Source organism: Plecotus auritus, assembly GCF_963455305.1.
Source record: "Plecotus auritus genome assembly, chromosome: 1".
Classification (NCBI taxonomy): Eukaryota; Metazoa; Chordata; class Mammalia; order Chiroptera; family Vespertilionidae; genus Plecotus; species Plecotus auritus.
In genome coordinates this window covers 58,179,661-58,199,993 of record NC_137770.1, presented here as the reverse complement: position 1 = coordinate 58,199,993, position 20,333 = coordinate 58,179,661, and the positions used below count along the sequence as shown (strand labels likewise).

General features: G+C 40.2%; 1 pseudogene across 1 annotated transcript; it reads right to left on the bottom strand.

Moving 5' to 3' along the window:
* Window positions 1–402: 402 nt before the first annotated feature.
* On the bottom strand, window positions 403–1,473 carry LOC308234228 (phosphatidylinositol N-acetylglucosaminyltransferase subunit C-like; annotated as a pseudogene). The gene is made up of 2 exons: window positions 1,375–1,473; window positions 403–1,209 (listed from the first exon to the last, which is right to left on the bottom strand). The product of its transcript is annotated as a phosphatidylinositol N-acetylglucosaminyltransferase subunit C-like (transcript).
* Window positions 1,474–20,333: the final 18,860 nt, after the last annotated feature.

Genomic DNA, 20,333 nt, shown 5'->3' with positions numbered 1-20,333 from the left:
TCCTTTCGTTCTGGGTAAATTTTGTGTTTCTGTGATCATTGCTGTCCTCCACTGTTATTCAGCTATTGGCTCTCTTGGACGGATACTCTTATCTTCTTGTATTTTCTTTCCTCTTCTTTTTTTATATGTTGTTATTTTTTAATAATTAGAAACCACATCACTTCATTTGTTATAGTGAGTAATAAATGGGAGACAATCATCCAGAAAGCTTTTCCATCCACCAATAACAGAAAGGCTAAGGCTCTTCACAACCCAAGCCTTTGGTAAACTTTGTGTTTTGGTCTCTGTTCTCCCACCCACATCAGTCTGCTGCTTCCAGAATGGAACTCTGCCTTCAAATCTTATTCTCGTTGGGAGGCTGGTCCATCAGCTTGTCTTGATAACAAAATGGAGGTTTCTGACTTAACTGAGAACCCTGGACAAGTCTTTGATCCCAGCCTTATCCCAAGGCCCATGAATTTTTTTTTTTAAAGCTGCAGGTGAATGAGGTAGAAAAAGCAGAGACAGGAGACAGACACCAGCAGAAGGGCAGAGGATGGCTCCCACACACTAATGGACAGCAGGCCTCTCAGACGCAAAAGAAAAAAATAAGTGACTCCCACATGGCTGTGAGGAGTATATGCCATCAGTTTCTTCTGTAACATGAGCCACAGGGAAAAAATCTGAATGGCAAATGTCACCATGATGAAGGCATGCAGGAACCCGGGCAGGCATGAGGCAAGGCAGATAGAAGCAAAGATGGCCATGTTCAAGGACAGTGTGCTGGACACAATGGCAGCACTGGTGCCCTAATCGAAGAGGGTGAGGTGGCCGAAGAGCATGAAGACCCACATGGCATAGATGGTATCAGTGCTGACAGACTGTCAGGGTCTTTAGTACTGGGGAAATCTCATCTGTGAAATTAATAAAGTCAGTGGGTTTGCCCACTTCTCCTCAGTCCTTCAATGAGATCAAACAAAGCATAGCCAATCAGTGAAGAAGCCAGATTGGTCCCAAAAAGCCAGTGGCAGTGGTAGGGGTCGGGGGTGGGGGGCGGGCAGATGACCCTTGTCCATATACTACAAAAAAAACCCCACAGAAACTACTTAGCTACTTATCACCATGCTGGACTCAAATACCACAACCCAACATTGATATTTCCCGGAGCTTTTCCAGGAGCCATTGGTCCACAGAGTTATCAGGAAAGAGCTGTTGCTCATACAAGACCTTCTGTCACCTGGAGTTAGTTACAGGTTAGACACATTATCCTTTCCCTCTAACTCAGGCCAGTTTAATTTCCCTTGTAGAAATCAACGTGGTTCTTGTTCTTTATAAAGTTTTGAAATAAGACCTGTCTGGAAATTCCATGCTGTGCTGTGGTTGATACATGCTGACCTTCCCCTGCTTTCCAAGGCAGCCACCAGGCTGGGTCTGCAGCGGATGAGTTTCTTCTCTGAGGCAGGACAGCACAGTACAGCCAAGTTCCTGCGGCATGACTGACAGGGGGTGGTTGGTGGCCTTCTTCCTCCGCTTTTCCATTGCTTGCTTTTTGTATTGTTTTCTGAGATTTCCTCAACTATCTTCCAATTCTTGTACTAAATTTTTCCATGGCTGTTTATTATCCACAAAATGTCTTTTCTTTCCTTTCTTTTTTTTTATTATTTTTTAAATAAAAGGAAATTCTTTTGTGTGTCATAGAAACTGAAGCTGTTAATGACTTTATTATTATTATTATTATTATTATTATTGCTTCTCCAGGTGTTGTTTCTGATGGCTTTTTTTCTTTTCGTGTGTGTGTGTGTGTGTGTGTGTGTGTGTGTGTGTATTGTTTGGGTTTTGTTTTGTTTGTTTTCGTAATTTCTTTGTTTTGGTCTCTTGGTTGGAAGCCTTCCTCAAATATCTGATCATTTTCTCTGTTCATATTTAAGGAATCACTAAAAAACTGATTTGGTTAGACGCTCTGTGTGCCTGAGTGACCCTTGCTGACTGATGGGTTCTCTGCTATAAATACACAGGACCACAGAACATAACTGCAAGTACTTTCTCTTAAACTGATCAATTTTGCTAAAGGAGAATCCTCCATTCTCTTGGTTATGGGATAGAGACCTGACTACCAGATTAGTGTGTAGTCTTACACATGAGTGGCCAGATTATTATGATCTCTGAACGCATAATAATCTGGCCACTCAATATATATATATATATATATATACATATATATATATATATATATATATATATGGCCCGGTGCATGAATTCGTGCATGGGTGGGGTCCAGCCAGCCTGGTCAGGGGGAGGGGACATGGGTGGTTGGCCGGCCTGCCTGCTGGTTGAACTCCTGGTCGAGGGGACAATTTGCATATTAGCCTCTTATTATATAAGATATACACTGAGTGGCCAGATTATTATGCGTTCAGAGATCATAATAATCTGACCACTCAGTGTGTGTGTGTGTGTGTGTGTGTGTATATATATATATATGTATATACTTTATTTTCACATATGAGATCATACTTTACATAATGTTTTCTACAATGTGTTTTTCATCTGACAATATATTTAAGCTATCTTACCATGTCTGTGTGCAGTACACAGGAATATAAAATGGATGCCGAGAATTTAATATAATATATGAACCACAATTTACTTAAATTATTTCTAATTGATGGGCATTTGGGGATTTTTTTTTTATAACAACATTGCAATTGTGTCTCCCTCTTTCTGTATTTGTGTAAAGAATATCTTTACAATACATTTTTAGAAGTATAATGGCTTGATCAAAGGGAGTAAATATGGAAAATTGTATCACTTTTGCCAAATTACTCTCCAAGAACAATATATCAATTCATAGTACTACCAATGGTATGTAAGAGTGCCTGCTTACATATATTCTTGACAATTCTGGATATTGTCCACCTTTTTCAACTTTGCATTTTAACAAGATTTTTAAATGTATACCTAATTCCAGTTATAATATATATTTCTTTAATTATTAGTGAGGTTAAATAACTTTTAGTATTTGTATTACCCATGTGCATTTATCTTAATATGAACTTTTCCTTTAAATTCTTTGTACATTTTTCTGTTGTGTTATTAGTCATTTTTTATTGAATTGTTCAATTTTTCTGTACATTGAAGAAATTAGGTCTTTGCTCTATTATTTGCTCTGTTTGACTTTTAAAAGTCTCTTTCTAGTTTTATTGTTTTCCTAATGGAAATTTTAAATTTATATATATTTTTTACTTTATGGCTTGAGTTTTATGTGAATCTTTGAAGAGCCTTCCTTACTCTGAGATGATAAAAAAAAAACATTCACTATGTTTTAGCAAGTGTTTCATACTGGTTTTTATTATACTGAGGCACCATACTTTATTTAAACAATCCTCTCTTATTAGACCTTTATGTTGTTTTCCATCTTCTGAAGGTCACGTCCTCTTGTTTTGTCTTGGACTCCCTCAGAAACTGAAAAACAATGGGTCTATGTATTGTTTACAGAGTCTTTATGTAAATAAGTAAAAGTTTTTCTCCTCTGCTTTCAATAATCTCAACTAGTTTAACTATATTTCATTTCATTTTTGGGTTCATTTTTGTGACTCTTCTCTCAGAATGTCCCTGCCATTTCACATGTACATTAAAATGCCAGTGCCCAAACTTGGCATAATACTTGAAGGGCGTGACCAATTCTAAGTTTAGCAGAGGGCTACTTTCCTAGCTTTTGGATGTCATAGACCTATTAATATATTTCACTATCACAGTTAGCTTTATAAAAACAGCCACACTACATTGCTGACTCATTCTCAGCGGTGGTCCCAGGCTATCAAATCCATAAGACTAGAAACAATGTCTACGTGTTAGATGGAAGAAAAAAGATTCAAAAGGATCCTGGAGTTTATAAACACTGGGGCAAAGATGAAACTTAGGAAGAAATAAAAAGTTTTACATTTAATGTTTTTTTTTAATTTTTTTTTAAAGTCCTGAGTACAGGATAGGGATGGTTTCACTTAATACACTGAAACATTTTAGTTTACTATAAACTTAATATCAGCAACAATGTGAAACAGCTGACAAAAAGTTTAATGCATTTTTGACAGGAAAAAATAATTTATGTCTGACTGTTTACAGCCTTTCTCCTCCCTTCTTCAGTCAAGGGGAGTTCTTTCTTGGCAAGGTCAGTTGCTTGGTCTTTTTAAGAGATTGGTGGAGTGGGTACGAGGAAAGAAATTTAATCAAACCTCTTTAGGAAAAAAAAAATCTATTGGAGAAGTTGGAGAGATGCTGAGGACAAGAAGAGGTACTAAGACAGGCAAAGCCAGTAAGCACTGGCTAAGAAAGAGTTTGGAAAGTTTATATAAAAAAAAAAAAAAAAAAAAAGAGGAAGAAATTGGATTAGCTGCTGTGTTGTGACAGGGAGGTTTTTTAGATGAGGAAAGGGGTTTTAAAGGAAGTGTTGTCATGTGTTATGAATATCAAGTCATTTTGTGTGTGTTCTAAGAGACTTAAGTAAAATTTAAACATTTTTCCATTTATTTTTAGATGTCTAAAATGTGTATCATTGGGGAGAATTTTGAACTAAGAAACTGTGGCAACAGAATATCTGACCTGTATACAGTTTACAAAATCTTACGTTCCATAAACAGAACTATGGTGTTCACCATAATAAAGATGACAATCATGTCATTTGGTCATCTTCAGCCCTGGGTATCACATTTTTACAAGCTCTGGGTATCACATTTTGCTAGGGCTGCCATAACCAAGTACCACAGAATGGGTGGCTTAAACAACAGAAATCTATTTTCTCACAATTTTGAAGTCTAGAAGTCCAAGATCAAGGGGTTGATAAGAGTGTTTTCCTCTGAGGCATCCCTCCTACTGTCTTCCCAAGGTCCTCCCTCTGTGTGTCTGTGTGTATGGTATCGTCTCTTTTTATGAGACCAGTCATATTGGATTAAAGCCCACCATAATGGACTCATTTAAACTTAATTACTTCATTAAGACCTTATTTGCAAATACAGTCATATTCTGAGGTATGGGGGTTAAGACTTCAACAAGGATACACAATTCCGATTAAATCACGGGACAACTGACCAATCTTTATTCTCATTTTTAGGTCCCTTTGAATTTTATTGCTGGCTTTTCAGCACTCTTACCCAAGTTCTTATAATCTGTAAACAATCAGAATAGTCTCAACTTCTTCATTAAATTATTATTAAAATTAGTAAATTCGCCTGGCTGATATTGATACATATTATTTCTATTCTGCTCAAAGGTATTTAGAATCTGGTAGTTTGTTAGATATGTACAAAATGATACCTAAGTTGGTCCTTTGCATATTATATATGTAATATGCAAACACACACGAACACACACACACAAAAAAAAAACAACAAAAAAACAAAAAAACAACAATTTCCTTTTCTGCAAAAGCAAGTGGGTCAGAAAATCTGCAAAGTCTCTTCCAGTCCTGAAATCTTACAATTCTGGTTCAAGGATAATAAAAGTATAATATGTTGTTAAATATAGCTTTTAAATATTGGATATGTGTTATAAATAATGGACATGTAGAAAAGGTAGAGATCAAGTTAGGAATTGTAAAAGGTTTTCTTAAAATCTGAATGGACAATCTAAAATATCTTGGAGGAGAATCCTTTAAGTCTGATTGCTAACCTAGAGGTAGGCCTTCAGAATCATAATAACTTTTTATTTTAATCTTTATTGTTAAAAGATTACATATGTCCTCCTTTTCCCCCAAATTAACATCTTCCAGCCTGCTCCTGTCCTCCTCTCCACCCGCCCCCCGTCCCCCTGGCCGCTCCAGGCCCTCACCACCCTGTTGTCTGTATTCACAGGTTATGCATATATGCATACAAGTTCATTGGTTGATCTCTTCTCACCCACCCTCCCTCCATTCCCTCTGAGGTTCAACAGTCTGTTCCTGCTTCTAGGACTCTGGGTCTATTTTTGATCATCAGTTTATTTGGTTCCATAATAATTCTTAATGATGGCAATTCAGGCTCCCAGTTTCATATTGTTTCTATAACCACTATTTTCTCTCATAGTTGTATATGCTTCAAAACTGATTGAGGACAACTGACCATGTACACTCATGCCCTGCTGTACATTTCATATCTCTTTAAAGCTGCATGGAAAAAATATATTTCCTATTCCCTTTACCTTTATTTTATTCTATAGTTGTTGTTTTTTGCAGAAATAGTAGCACTTAATCACCATTAACTGATTGTCCATGTATTTAGGCATAGAAGAATAATAAACCTCTGCAGTACACAGATAAATATCTGATTTTGACAGTTTTTTACATTATATTTATTCATAGTTCCCAAACTCATGAAGAAATCTATTCATATACTTTTCAACAAGCCAGGATTACATAGTAGACCTGCCAAACCCTAAAATTAGTTTTTTAAAATACCTTGTACAAGTCAGAAAATATGGCTCATCTCTTTGAAGGTTGAAGACAGGCTAATATTTTACTTTAAAAAATAAGATAAGGGCTGACTTTCAGGCAAAACTTGTGAAAATGTAGCAGTAATACTTAGAGCTTGGCTTTCTACAGTGAATAATTACACTTTGAAAGATTTTCGTATAGTACTGAGGCTCATTTCTGACATCAAGTTAAAATCACTTTAGCATGAATAATTTTTAAATAAAACATTTTCTGAGGGAGGAAAAGAACCATATTGGATTTTATCTGGTTATTAAATTCAAACAGTGCTTTGTATCAAGAAAGTGGATATTGTACCCAGCATTATTAACATATTCTATTTAGAAAAATGACATTGTTATTTATATGAAAACAGATGTCGGTCTAGATAAAATTAAATGCCTTCACAGGTTTCAACATGTGTACATGAAATTACAGAAATTAATTACAGTTCAAGCAAGGACTTGACTGCTCTTCTGCTATAAAGGGAGTGTTTGAGTTATCTACTGCTGCATAACGAACCACCCCAAAACTTAATGGCTTAAAATAAAGCTTGGCAAACTTTTTCTGTAAAGGGCCAAATAGATATTTTTAGACTCTATAGACCATACAATCTCTGTCACAACTACTCAAACTACTGTTTTACTTCAAAAGCAACTATAAACAATATGTAAACAAATGGATGTGGCTTTGTTCCAATAAAACTTTATTTACAAAGAGGCAGTGAGCCAGATTTGGCCCACAGATCATAGTTTGTTGACTCCTGGTTTATTAAAGCTTATAATTCTACTAGAGGCCCGTTGCATGATATTCGTGCAAGAATAGGCCTTCCTTCCCCTGGCTTCGCTCCCAGCTGCCTGGGAGCCACCAAGTCCCCGCTTCTGGCCAGAGCACTGCTCCTGTAGCTCCCTCCGCCACCCCTCCCCCTCATAGCAGGCATCCCACCCAGCCCAGCAACTCCGTGCCTGTATATGCAAATTAACCCACCATCTTTATCAGGTTAATTTGCATACTCACTCCTGATTGGCTGTGGGCATAGCGGAGGTACGGTCAATTTACATGTTTGTCTATTAATAGCAAGATGGATTGGTATTTTGGACAGGGGTCTCAATGGGGATGACTTGCCTCTGCTCTCCTTGGTTGGATGGGTTGACATGTCTATTGGCAAATCAGTTGGTGTAGAATGGTCATGGATAGCCTCACATGTCTGGCAGTTGACTGCAGCTTTTGGCTGGGCACCTCCGATTGCCTCCACACTGGCCTCTGTAGTAGGCTAGCTGGGGGGTTCTCACATGGCAGCTGCTTTCAGTGGGGCTAAAGTAGAGGCATCAAGACTTCTCTGAGGCCTCAGCCAGGAAGTCTCGCAATGTCACTTCACCATAGTCTATTGGTCAAAGTCACAAGGCTGGCCCAGATTCAACACTCTCTATCTCTTAATGGGAGGAGTTGCAAAGAATTTGTAGCCATTTTAATTTCACTATGGGGAGTAAACTCTGTCAAAATAGAGTGCTATTAATTCCTCTAAGACTTTTACCAAAAAATTTCTGACTTTGAAAAACCTGTCAAAACCTCATATATTGTGGTCATAATTCTCACTGTAAATCACATAGGCACAACTTAAACAAGAAATAAGAACTAATCAACATTTCCATTCAAACTATTTTGAAGTTTTTGTGGAAAAAAAAAAGCAGCTATAAAAGTAAAAGAAATATTTTAAAGACTCAGAGTGAAATGATCTCATTTTAATTTTTAAATTAGATACCTGGTCAAGAGGGTCAGGTATCTAAGAAGAGGATATAGTGAGGGGGGAAGTGGAAGGTAGTTAGATAGGGATGGTTAGATCTGATTCTTGAAAGTGAAAAGATTATTGCCTTTGAAATGACTCCTTTTGTTCCCTCAATGGGTCTTTAGTTATATTTGACTAAGATAAGTTCAAGCATTTCCTCTGTAAAATTATACTTTTTAACTTTGTAATTAAAATATATTTTATTGTGAGGTTCTTTATCCCATTCTTCATCAAATTTAATGCACTGGTTTTAGCACTGACTGTGGTTTTCCCCCCTTCAATTAATTATTATTATTACTAGAGGCCTAGTGCATGAATTTGTGCATGGGTGGGGTTCCTCAGCCTGGCTGGGGATGGGGCCAATGGGGGCTGCTGGAGGTTGGCCAGCCGGCCAGGGGGAGGGGCCATTGGGCAGCCGGGCAGGAGGGAGAGGGGCCATGGGGGGTTGGCTGGCCCGCCAGGGGGAGGGGCCACAAGAAGTTCCAATCGGGGCGATTGGGGTCAGCCAACCAGGGGCCGAGGGAGGTTCCAATCGGGACCATTGGGGCTGGCTGGCCTCAGGGAGGGGCCACAGGAGGGAGGCTGGCTGCTGGAGGTTGGCTGTGGGAGCACACTGACCACCAGGGGGCAGCTCCTGCATTAAGCGCCTGCCCCCTGGTGATCAGTGCACATCATAGCAACTCGTCATTCAGTCGCTTAGGCTTTTATATATATAGATGGTGGTCAAATAGTGATTTTCTAAAATTCCATCATTTTTTTCTACATTTACTAGTTATAAGGAAAATCTTTCTTCTTTATTTCTATATTTATATCAATATAGATTCATGAATTCCTATTCAATTCAATTTTATAATTCATACTACTGTTACTTATTTTGATGATCAAATTGTCCCAAAGTTGGCCAGGGGGAGCCTCCAGAAGCTGGCTTTTTTGTTTTTTTAACATCTTCATTATTTTTGAATGCTCCCTTCCTTTCTGACACAAGATATTCCAGGCTCATCTTGCACATTCCCTGTCTCTACTCTACTTTCCTTTAAATGGAGAATGGCATTTAGAAACCAAGATCTGGATGCTAAATGTGCTCATTGCTATTGGGATATTGCTGTTTCCAGGCTCTCACAGTAGATAAAGCTAGTGAATGTATGGATATATATATGTATTTATACATACACTAGAGGCCCGGTGCACAAAATTTGTGCATGGAAGGGGGGTGTCTCTCAGCCCAGCCTGCACCCTCTTCAATCTGTGACCCCTTGGGTGATGTCTGACTGCCGGTTCGGGCCTAAACTGGCAGTCGGACATCCCTCTCACAATCTGGGACTGCTGGTTCCTAACCACTCACCTGCCTGCCTGCCTGATTGCCCCTAACTGCTTTTACCTGCCAGCTTGATCACACCCTAACCACTTCCTGCCGGCCTGATCACCCCCAACTGCCCTCCATTGCTGGCCCGATTGCTCCCAACTGCCCTCGCCTGCAGGCCTGGTTGCCCCCAATTCCCCTCCCCTGCAGGCCTGGTCCCCCCCCCATCTGCCCTCCCCTGCAGGCCTGGTTGCCCCCAACTGCCCTCCCCTGCCGCCATCTTGTGACAATGTGGGGGTGGTCATCTTGTGACAACATGGAGATGGCCATCTTGTGACGATATGGGGCAGCCATCTTGTGATGACGTCGGGGGTGGCCAACTTGTGACAACATGGGGGTGGCCATATTTTGATGACATGGGGCAGCCATCTTGTGATGACGCAAGGGTCAATTTGCATATTACCTCTTTATTATATAGGATTTACAATCATATCTATCCATCCATCTAAGTACCCACCCACCTATAGAAATCCATGAGTTCATTGGTACTGTCGATCCCAAAACACAAGGTTCATTCTAGTTTTCTCATTCGTACTTGCCTTTTTCAACAATGAGAATCTGGGCAACCATTATTTTCAATATATAGCTGACCCTTGAACAACACAGGTTGGAACTTATGTAGTTGTCTGTGTTGTTGTTTTTTTCAATAAATATACAGTCAGCCCTTCATATCTCTGAGCTTCACATCCATGGATTCAACCAAACGTGGACTGAAAACAGAATTTTCCATCCACAGTTAGGAAACTGTAGGTGTGCAGGGCCAACTATGCATTATTATACTTCATTTTATATAAGCATCTATAAATTTTGATGTGCTCAGGAGTCTTGGAGCAAATACCCCATGGATATTAAGGGACTGTAGTTATGTTTTGGGGGAGTCAAAAGTTTTACACAGATTTTCAACTGTACAGGGGCTCGGTGCCCATAACCCCCATATTCTTCAAGGGTCAACTGGATTCACATGTTTGTTTAATAGCCCTGTGTGTAACTACTTTCCCATTGCTGCTGCCATCCCTCCATGTGAGCACCCTTCTCATGCCACTCACGCTCTGACACCTTGGTCAGAGCGTCCCTCCCCACATGGATACCCTGTCACACTGCTCAGGCTCTAACTGTACACCAGCCCTCCACAGCCGCTGCTGGTCCCCCTGTTCCCAGCTGCCTACGCAGACTTTGGGGCTGAATCTTGAAGGAAGGAAATAATGAGTGCAGTTTCTTGATTTTTTTCTTGCTCTTATTTGGATTAGGGCTGATAAAAAATATATTTGTATAACTGCAATACAAAGCTTCATAAACAGCTTTTGTGTGTCTAAACCTACAAATAACGAAGTATCATCACAACATGCAGTGACTTGGTGTTACATTATTGCTATCACTGGTTAATCTACAACATTCTTTTTAATAGTTCTGTTGTTTGGATGCTATGGTGTTTAGACGCCCAGATAAATGATCTGCCACTGTAATTATTTTCATAGCTCTTATCTCCTTTTACTTAGGAATGATAATCAATAGTTCTTGCCATGCCCACATCCCTCTTGTAAAAGTAGCCTATTAAATTCTTAATATTACATAATTGTAATCCTTACAAGAACCAAAACTGATTAGACACTGACCTAAAGGCCATCAATCTATGATTTGACCAGGATACAGTTCTGCCTGTAACAGATGCTGTTGGTTCCCTGCCTGTATGCCCCTCCATAGTCTCTGATCCACATTATGTTGACAGCATCCTGCTGTAAGCACCTGCCACTTTCTACCTAAGGGAAATAGGGCAGGCTCAATGTACATGGGATAACCCTGCAGGAATCAGCCCTCAGCCAATGACAGGTGGGAATTAAAGGACAAATACCCAACTATTTTGCCTCTTATTGGAATAACTCTGCAGAATATTCTACTTGGTCTCCCAGAGTTTCCCCTTGGCACAGTTGCCCATCACAGTAACCTGTTCAACAATGAATCCTTTCCTGGCTTTCTTCCCTTCCTTGTCTCAATTCCCCACTTGCCTAAAAGTGCTTTAGGGACCACCTCCCCAGTTAACTACCAGCTCTCACATTCTTGCCTCCAAGTCACCTTCTGTGGAAACCCAACCTAAGAAACTGCTCAAATGTCATGATAGTTATTAGTAGAACCAAAGAGATGTATTTTCTTAGATATTTAAACTGGAAGTAAAGTCATCCACCACTTAATGATACTTTCTGAGAAATGTGTTGTTGGGCAGTTTTGTCTAAGAACATCATAGAATGCACACATACAAATGTAAATGTTATAGCTTGCTGCATATCTGAGTTGTTGCTCTGTAGTGGGTGTGGTTCTATGCAAAGTAACCTCACAGGGTGATCTTTAGGCAAGTAAGTAAAAAGCTAGGAAAATTCCTTGGCAAGTGGAATGGGGAAACTGAGACAGATATCTAAACAAGGCCAAGCAATTTATAGCCAGCTAATAAACCGCAAGGTCTTATCTTCCCTAACCAAGGACACTTAGGATCAAATGTTTTACACATTCCAGACCGAGCTGGAGCAGGCCCACCTTGGTCCTGGTTTCTTTCCAGTGACATTCTTTGAAGGTGAAACTGACCAGGGAATGACCCTGATCCCCCCTATGTGCTCATTTTGATGTATCAGCATATCAAAGAACACACCTGGAAAGTAGATGAATGTTCTGATTGAGTCCTCCCCTAAAATTTTTGCCTTTAGAAATCAGATAAAAACCCTTAAGACACAGGACCCAGTGTGTGCTCTCCCTTGACCATGCCTAAGCCTTCCCCCTACCTTCTTTTCTCAGGTGTGCATCTTTGCTTTTTTTCTCCTAAGCTCGGAGACTTGAAACCAGGGCAGTAGCAGGTAGCAGTAGCTTGTCCCAGGCTAACCCCCTGCACTTGTTCTAAGGGCCCTCCTTTCACTTCTGTACCTTGTTTCCTGAGTCCACACAGTCCAGTATGGCTCACTTCTCTTACTGTGGTTTCCTTTACTGCATCTAGGCAGCTCAGCCTAGGCTCACTCCTGTTGCTGTGATCTTGCCTCTTCCATCTTAAGCCCTTTGTTTCACTGTCCTCAGCTTTAATAAACATACTCTCAAAATCACGTGGACTTATATCGTAAAATCTTTCCTACACGAAGTCAAGAACCCACAGATTCCAGACCATGCCAGGATAGAACCATCATTCCTGGTAACAATCTATATATATAAAGAGCCAGGGGCCGTCACATTCGAAACAACTGAACAGACAACAGAACAGGCTGAGTGGGGCGACCAGGCCGGCATGGGGGTTAGTGAGGGGTGATCAGGCTGGCAGAGGGGGGCAGTGAGGGGTGACCTGGGCGGCAGGGGCCACAGTTGGCGGCAACCAAGCCAGCAGGGGGGCAGTTAGGGGCCATCAGGTTGGCAGGAAGAGGCAGTTGGGGTGATCAGGCTGGCAGGGGGGCCAGTTAGGAGTGATCAGGCAGGCAGACAGGTGAGCAGTTAGGAGCCAGCGGTCCTGGATTGTGAGAGGGATTGTGAGAGGGCATAAACCGGCAGTTGGACATCCCCCGAGGGGTCCCAGATTGGAGAGGGTGCAGGCTGGGCTAAGGGGACCCCTCCCATGCATGAATTTCATGCACCGGGCCTCTAGTCTGATTATAAATTCCTAACTGGGCATGTCATGGTGGGTAGTCACACTCCAGGCATATAACTTCTTTAGTACAAGGTTCATCTTTGCCTTTAGCATGCCCTGTCCATTGTTTCTGTGCAACTAGGTTAACGCAGTTTTGAAATGCCTCTTTTCAGACCCCTCCTTCTAAAGCATAACACCCTCAAAAGAGCACATAACCTTAACTACCCTAGAAACTAATCCTTGCCTTGGTTTCTCCCACTTTCATGTGCATCAAATAAGCTGCAAACTGTTGTTTCTTTTATCTTAGACTCTTGAGATCTTGCTTCCAGTTATGTCCTCTCTTTCACTCAAATACATTTTTATAGAAATTCAGACATTCAGCTGAAGACAAAAGAAGATGTTGGGGTTGGGGAATCAGTTATGGGAGGTTATCAGGAAAAGCACAAAAAACAAGGGTAAGGTTGCTATGCATATTTAAGTCTTTGTCTTCTGCCTTGGTAAGTGTTTCTAGAGATAAGGTCACCCCCACTCCTTGGTGAAGCAAGGGAGAAACCCTGTCAAAAGGAGATTTTCCTTACAAACGTATTTTACAAAGGGTACCTTCTACTTGGTTTTCAGAGTTCTTCCCACATCTGCTGTTCCTTAAAACTAACCGGCCTAAGTATGTTTTCATAGATGCAAAAAAGACAATAGACAGGCTCAGTTAAGGTAACACTTGACCTCTGTCAGGGAAGATACTGGCCTAGGACATGACTACCCACCATGACTCGCTTTTAGTTAGGAGTTTTAACTTCAGACCATCCTATGTAGTTACTTTAGGTCTCTGAGTTTGTAAAGCTGCCACACAGGCTTCCCCTGAGCTTGCCAGGTTTCGTATGCAGCCCCCTTTTCATCCATAATGCATAGGAAAAAATATAGCATACATAGGACTCGGTACTACCCACTTTTTCAGGCTTCCATTGGGGGTCTTGAAACATATCCTCCATGGATAAGGGGGGAGGGGGGCGGCTACAGTACTGTTTTGTAATAGGGAGGCTGTTAGGGAAATGTAGCCAAGTGTGAAAGGTGATTTGTCCCAAAGCCTTTAATAAACATATTTGAATAAATCTACCGTAAGTATCTTCTGGCCAATTCCACTTGGATGTCTTAAAAAGAATTGAAAGTAATCTGAAATTGAGACTGAATCTCTCAAAGCTGGTTTTCTTTTAATACCCCTATCTGTATAATGTCAGCACCATTTATCTGCTTTATGTGTAAGTCAGAAACCTGGGGTTATCATTAATAATTTCTTTGTCTTCACTTCATCCATATCCAATTAATCACCAAGTTGTGTTTATTTTATTTTCTAAATGTCTTTTGAATCTTTCTGCATATTCCCAACTCTGCTGCCACTTCATTTGTTCAAGCTATCATCACACTGGACTACTATTCCAACCTACAAATTGGTCTTCCCTGTGTGCATTCTTGTTCCCAGCCATTTCATTTTAATCCATTTCTACTCTGAAGGCCATCGTCCCTCTCTCTCTCTCTCTCTCTCTCTCTCTCTCTCTCTCTCTCTCTCTCTCTCTGTAAATGTATATCTGTTTATGTTACTTCCTCTATTCTTATCCTGCTTAAAACTCTTCAAAAGTCTATTGGACATCTAATGATTTCTGTCCAGAAAGTTTCTACCCTCCCTATGGTAGATACCCTAAATTTATTTTAGAAAACCACTTTCCCAAGTGGTTTAGGATTACCCCAACCTCTAGCTCCAGAGTTATTTATGGATGCCTTAACTGGTATACGCTCCTCTAGCCACAGAGATTGTTTTAGAGGACACTTAACTAATACCTAAGTCACTGAAGTACTGCATTCCCCTAGCCAAAAGAATTGGTTCAAGGCGGGCATTAATTTGAGCAAATCCAATCAGGGACATTGGCTCTTATGACCAAGATGAGAACCAGACTGAAGATTAAGCTAGATAAAGGATGAGAGAAGAGTCAAGGGATCCCAGAGAATCAGAGCTGGGGCATGAAGACATCCTCCTCCTGTGGATAAAGCTGTGCTTGGATAGCGTCTGACCTCTGAACTTTACCACTGCATAAGCCAATGATTTGGGGGTGGGTGAGGGTAGGGGTTAAGATATGTTAGACAGGATTTTCCATCACTTGCAGCTGAAAGATTCTTAGCTGATATCTATCCAGGTTAATGTACAGCATTGCACATGGAATAAAGGCAAAAGTCCTTAATATAACTTGAAGTACATTTACATTTGCTCCCTGGGTTCAAGCCACAGAGGCTGACATTTAACTTCTGTTCATGCCATTCCTTCTTCCTGAAATCCTCTTGGCCTCCCACATACCCAGTGTTATGTTTCTTATCCTACTTATTCTTTAATTCAGTTCAAGTGCCTTTCATGGGTCTTCAAACAGACCAGATCCTTGTTAATCACTCTCAAAGCATGAACAAGAGTGAATGTTGCTACTTGGAAGTATAGAAATTATACATTTATTTGTGAGATTCTCTCATAAAAGTCTGTCTCTCTCACTTAACTATAAGCTACATATGAGAAACTCTCTTTTTCCTCACTAATTACAGTTCCTGAGACATAGTTAGTGCTTTATTTTTGTTGTTGTTGAATAAATTAATTAAAGAAGTCAAGGAGAGGGAAACATTCTCTTAGCATAGTAAGTTTCAGTTAACTTCACACTTTCTCAAATAATTTGAATCGCATTTGAAGAGAAGCAGAAAGTCACAGTGATGATCAGTAGTTCCCTTACAAAATGAAAACGGGTTAGTAACATTTATTTTAAAGCTATGGTGGGAGGAATTATCCTGGTCACACCCAAGCAATTTCTAAAAATGAGAAATTTAAAAAATAGATATATCAGAAACACATACCATTTTATCTAGAGAATAAATTAAGTACTGAGTTAACATCCTTATAGGTTAAAAAAGATAAATTTGTTTTTAACTTAACTCAACCAAAGGGGGCAGAATACTACCAATGTATTAAATTAGAAGTAGATGGAATGATTTGGGAAAAATAGGATTTCTGGCAGAGTCTTTCCTCTAAATTAAAGCTGCAACAAAAAAAAAAAACTGATGTTTGCAATTTCATTTCAATGTTGGATCAAATTTCAACAGTCACTTTCTCTCAGCTATTGGAAAAAGAGTTTGGAATGATTTTGTTATAGTACTAATTGGTCTTACATTATGGCCAAAAACACAATTTTAAATGAATTTCAGTTTTAAGAAGTTATATTTCTGCATCAAATTTTCTTTCCTGATGTTCCATCCTCACACCAGAGAAAACAGATGTGTATAGAAAGGTTAAGCTAACCATATCATTGCTCTAATGAGAGTTTCATAAATAAAACAAAATTTATTATATACTTAGTGGAACAACAGTTTGAGTTGTTTTCAATAATGCTCAAATGAAAATATACCATCAGAAAATCTGGACTTTGAATGAGCTATCTATATATATAAAAAGGCAGTGACCGTGATGACTGAAACGACTGACTGGTCACCATTGGTGATAGCATAGATGCATAGGCACAGGTAAAGTCTATGAGTGAACTAAGAATGAACAAGACAAATGCTTGCCTTCACGGAGCTCGCACTGTAAGAAGGTTAGGTTAGGGATGAGAATTCAAAATTGCCACCAGCACAGATCTGAGGTGCTGCTTCTCAGAGCAGCCAGAGATACACCCGGTAGCGGACTGGGGGCGTGACTGAAGGGCTGGCGCCGATGTGAAGGTGGGGCCATTCTGGATTTCCCAGAGTAGCCAATGGCTGCCTAGGAGGTGGAGCTTTTGACACTGACTGGCATAGAAACCAACCAATCAGAACCTAATCTGGGTGAACTACGAAGGCAGAACCTAAGGTGGGGGCTGAGGAAGGGTTTTAAGGGAAACAGCTGTTTGGTGTAAGGTGTGAAAAAGCAGTTCAATTTTTTAATGACTAGCTTGGCAGTATAGTGCATATGGCTGGCTATCAGTCCAGATATAGGGATTATGTATTTTTGTCTGCCAAGAGCATCTCCTCCTACTGAAAAAGGGTCTCCCACTCTCATTTAAGCAATCCTATCCTGTATAATCTATCTATATTAATAAAAGGGTAATATGCTAATTAGACCAGGTCGACCAACCATCTTCTGGAGGTCCGACTTCCTTCCGGACAAAGCCATGATGGTGGGGTCTGAGGCAGAGGCAGTTAGGGGCGACAAGGCCGGCAGGGGAGGGCAGTTAGGGGTGACCAGGCAGGCAGGGGAGGCAGTTAGGGGTGACCAGGCCAGCAGGGGAGGGCAGTTAGGGGTGACCGGACCAGCAGGGGAAGACAGTTGGGGGTGACCAGGCTGGCAGGGGAGGGCCGTTGGGGGCGACCAGGCTGGCAGGGGAGGGCAGTTGGGGGCATTAGGCAGGCAGGCAGGTGAGTGGTTAGGAGCCAGTGGTCCTGGATTGTGAGAGGGATCCCGGATTGGAGAGGGTGCAGGCTGGGGCTGAGGGACATGCCCCGCCCCCCCATGTACGAATTTCATGCACCGGGACTCTAGTCTATATATATAAAAGCCTAAGTGACCATTCATTCAAACAGTAGCTATGATGCACACTGACCACCAGGGGACAGATGCTCAATGCACAGGCATGGAAACATGGAACAGACTGATTAATCTCAGAGGGAAGGGGGGTGGGGGAGTGGGAAGAGATTAACCAAAGATCTTATATGCACACTGGAGGCCCAGTGCACGAATTTGTACATTGGCGGGGTCCCTCAGCCTGGCCTGTGGGGATTGGGTCAAACTGGCAGTCTGACATCCCCAGAGGGGTCCTGGGTTGTGAGAGGGCTCAGGCCAGGCCGAGGGATCCCACCAGTGCATGAATCCATGCACCAGGCCTCTAGTGATTTCATAATTAAGGACACCTAGAAAATTAATATCATAATTCTTATACCTCTAAATTTATTTTTCCTTCAACCTGAAATGCCTTCGCTTCTCATTTCTGTCTAATCCAAATTCTCCTCAGTTTTTAACAACACACCAAATTCACACCTTACAACCTTATTATTCTGGGTTGGTTTGCTGTTGTTGTTTATACTCCTAGATTAGTATAATTATTGTGTGGGAATCACTGGACTCCCAACTATCAATCCAAGGGCTACATTGTGTGTTTCCCAAATCACCTGGAAAACATAAACTACATCTTCTAAACTCTTCTCCCACTTCTAAGATTTGACTCAGCAAATCAGGGAATCTAAGGTACCTTATAAATTTTTAAACATTCTCTGTACATCCATGTCTATAGCAGCATTGTTCACAATAGCTGAAAGATTGAAGCAACTAAGTATTATCCATCCACAATGAATGGATAAACAAAATGGATATATACATACAATGGAATATTATTCAACCTTATAGTAATGCAATTAATATATGCTACAAGATGGATGAACCTTATATTATATATATTATACATTTTGTTACCTTCATGGGCTAGCAATAAAAGCCAAATGTGTGACTCAGATCCCTCAGGAATGTGGGTTTTTGTTCACAGCATCAGTTTGGCCACTGAAACAAGTAGAGGTACTAGTTAAGCATTAGGGGGACTTAGAATGTATAGTCTATGAGGTGTTGTGGAGGAGGACCAGTTGTGGCAAATGTTTTCTCCCATTCTTTTAAGTTGTCTTTTCACTTTCTTGACAGTGTTGTATGAAACATAAAAATGTTTTAATTTTTATGAAGCCCAATTTTTCTTTTCTTCTTTGGTTACTTAGGCTTTTGGTGTCATATCTAAGAAACCATTGTCTGATCCAAGGTCACAAAGGTTTAAACCTATATTTTTTCCTAAGAATTGTATAGTTTTCATTCTTATATTTAGATCTTTGATTCAATGTGAGTTCATTTTTTAAAACTGCATTTTTTGCATATGGATATCCAGCACCATTTCCTGAAGAGACTCTTCTTACCCCATTAAATTGTCCTGGCACCCTTGTTGAAAATCAAATGCCCATGAGTGCATGATTTTATTTATGGTCTCTCAATTCTATATATCTATCCTTATGTCAACCCATAATTATTTTTACTAACTAAAATGCCTATTTTTCCAGTATGATGGGTAACATTCTTTTATTCATGCGGTCATTTACCAAATGTTTTCTAAATACCTTCTCTATGTCAGGCACTGTGTAGATTCTTAGGAGGTAGGGGAAATATTGTCATTTATATTAACAGATGAATCTCCTTGGATGGATTTCCTCACACACAGCTCCCTCACACACAGTTCATTTTAATCTGTAGACCTATGAACTAAAGAGACAAAATATCTTTTCTGCATATTCCCAACATACAGTGATGGGACAGGCCCAAATAACTATGATAGACATTGTCATTCCGAAAGGGGGTAGGGTGGGGATGAAGTACACAGAAGTCATTGGTCCAGAGCGGTACTAAAACCCAGCTGGACATATTGTTGTCAGTTCCTTGATTAGAGGAACAGTCCTACTGCCGAGGAGTGATTCACCAAGGCTCTGGGCTCTACCCTCTGTATTCTTGACTTCTCCAGTTTGCATGGAAAACAGCCCACATTTGCAGCTGAGTAATTTTCTGCCCATAGAAAGTTGAGGGTTCAAAGATCTCTTTTCATTTTTTATTATCTCTGTATCTTTTCATCCCAGTTGATAAAATTATTTTCAAACCATTGTGGGGGTTTTTATGAATCAGTTTATAATCCACTCCATTAAACAAAATCTATATCCACGGATCTCTTTGAGATAAGCTTCTCTTGCTTTGCTCCTCCTGTTATGTTCCTGGGAGACAGCACCTTTAAGATTCTTGGAAATCTTTAAATATAGATACCCTTAAGATCCTTAGAGGACCTTTTGTCTGACTAAATTATTGTCTGAGGAAACCATTTTAGATTTTTCTGAGATCATAACAATGGATCTTATAGTTCTTCCCTGGATTTGATCTTTGCTGTGAAAGCTTTTTCTTAATTGACAATCTTGAAGAGCCTGGAAATGATAGTTTTATTTTCAAATTCAGCTCTTTATTTAGCTTATTTCTGACTTCTCACATTTTACTATAAGCAAGAAGAAGCCAGGTGGCACCTTCAACATTCTTCCAGGAAATCTCAGCTAGATCACAGCTCATTAGGTATATTTTCTATTTTCTACATTATCACAGGTTATAATATTGCTA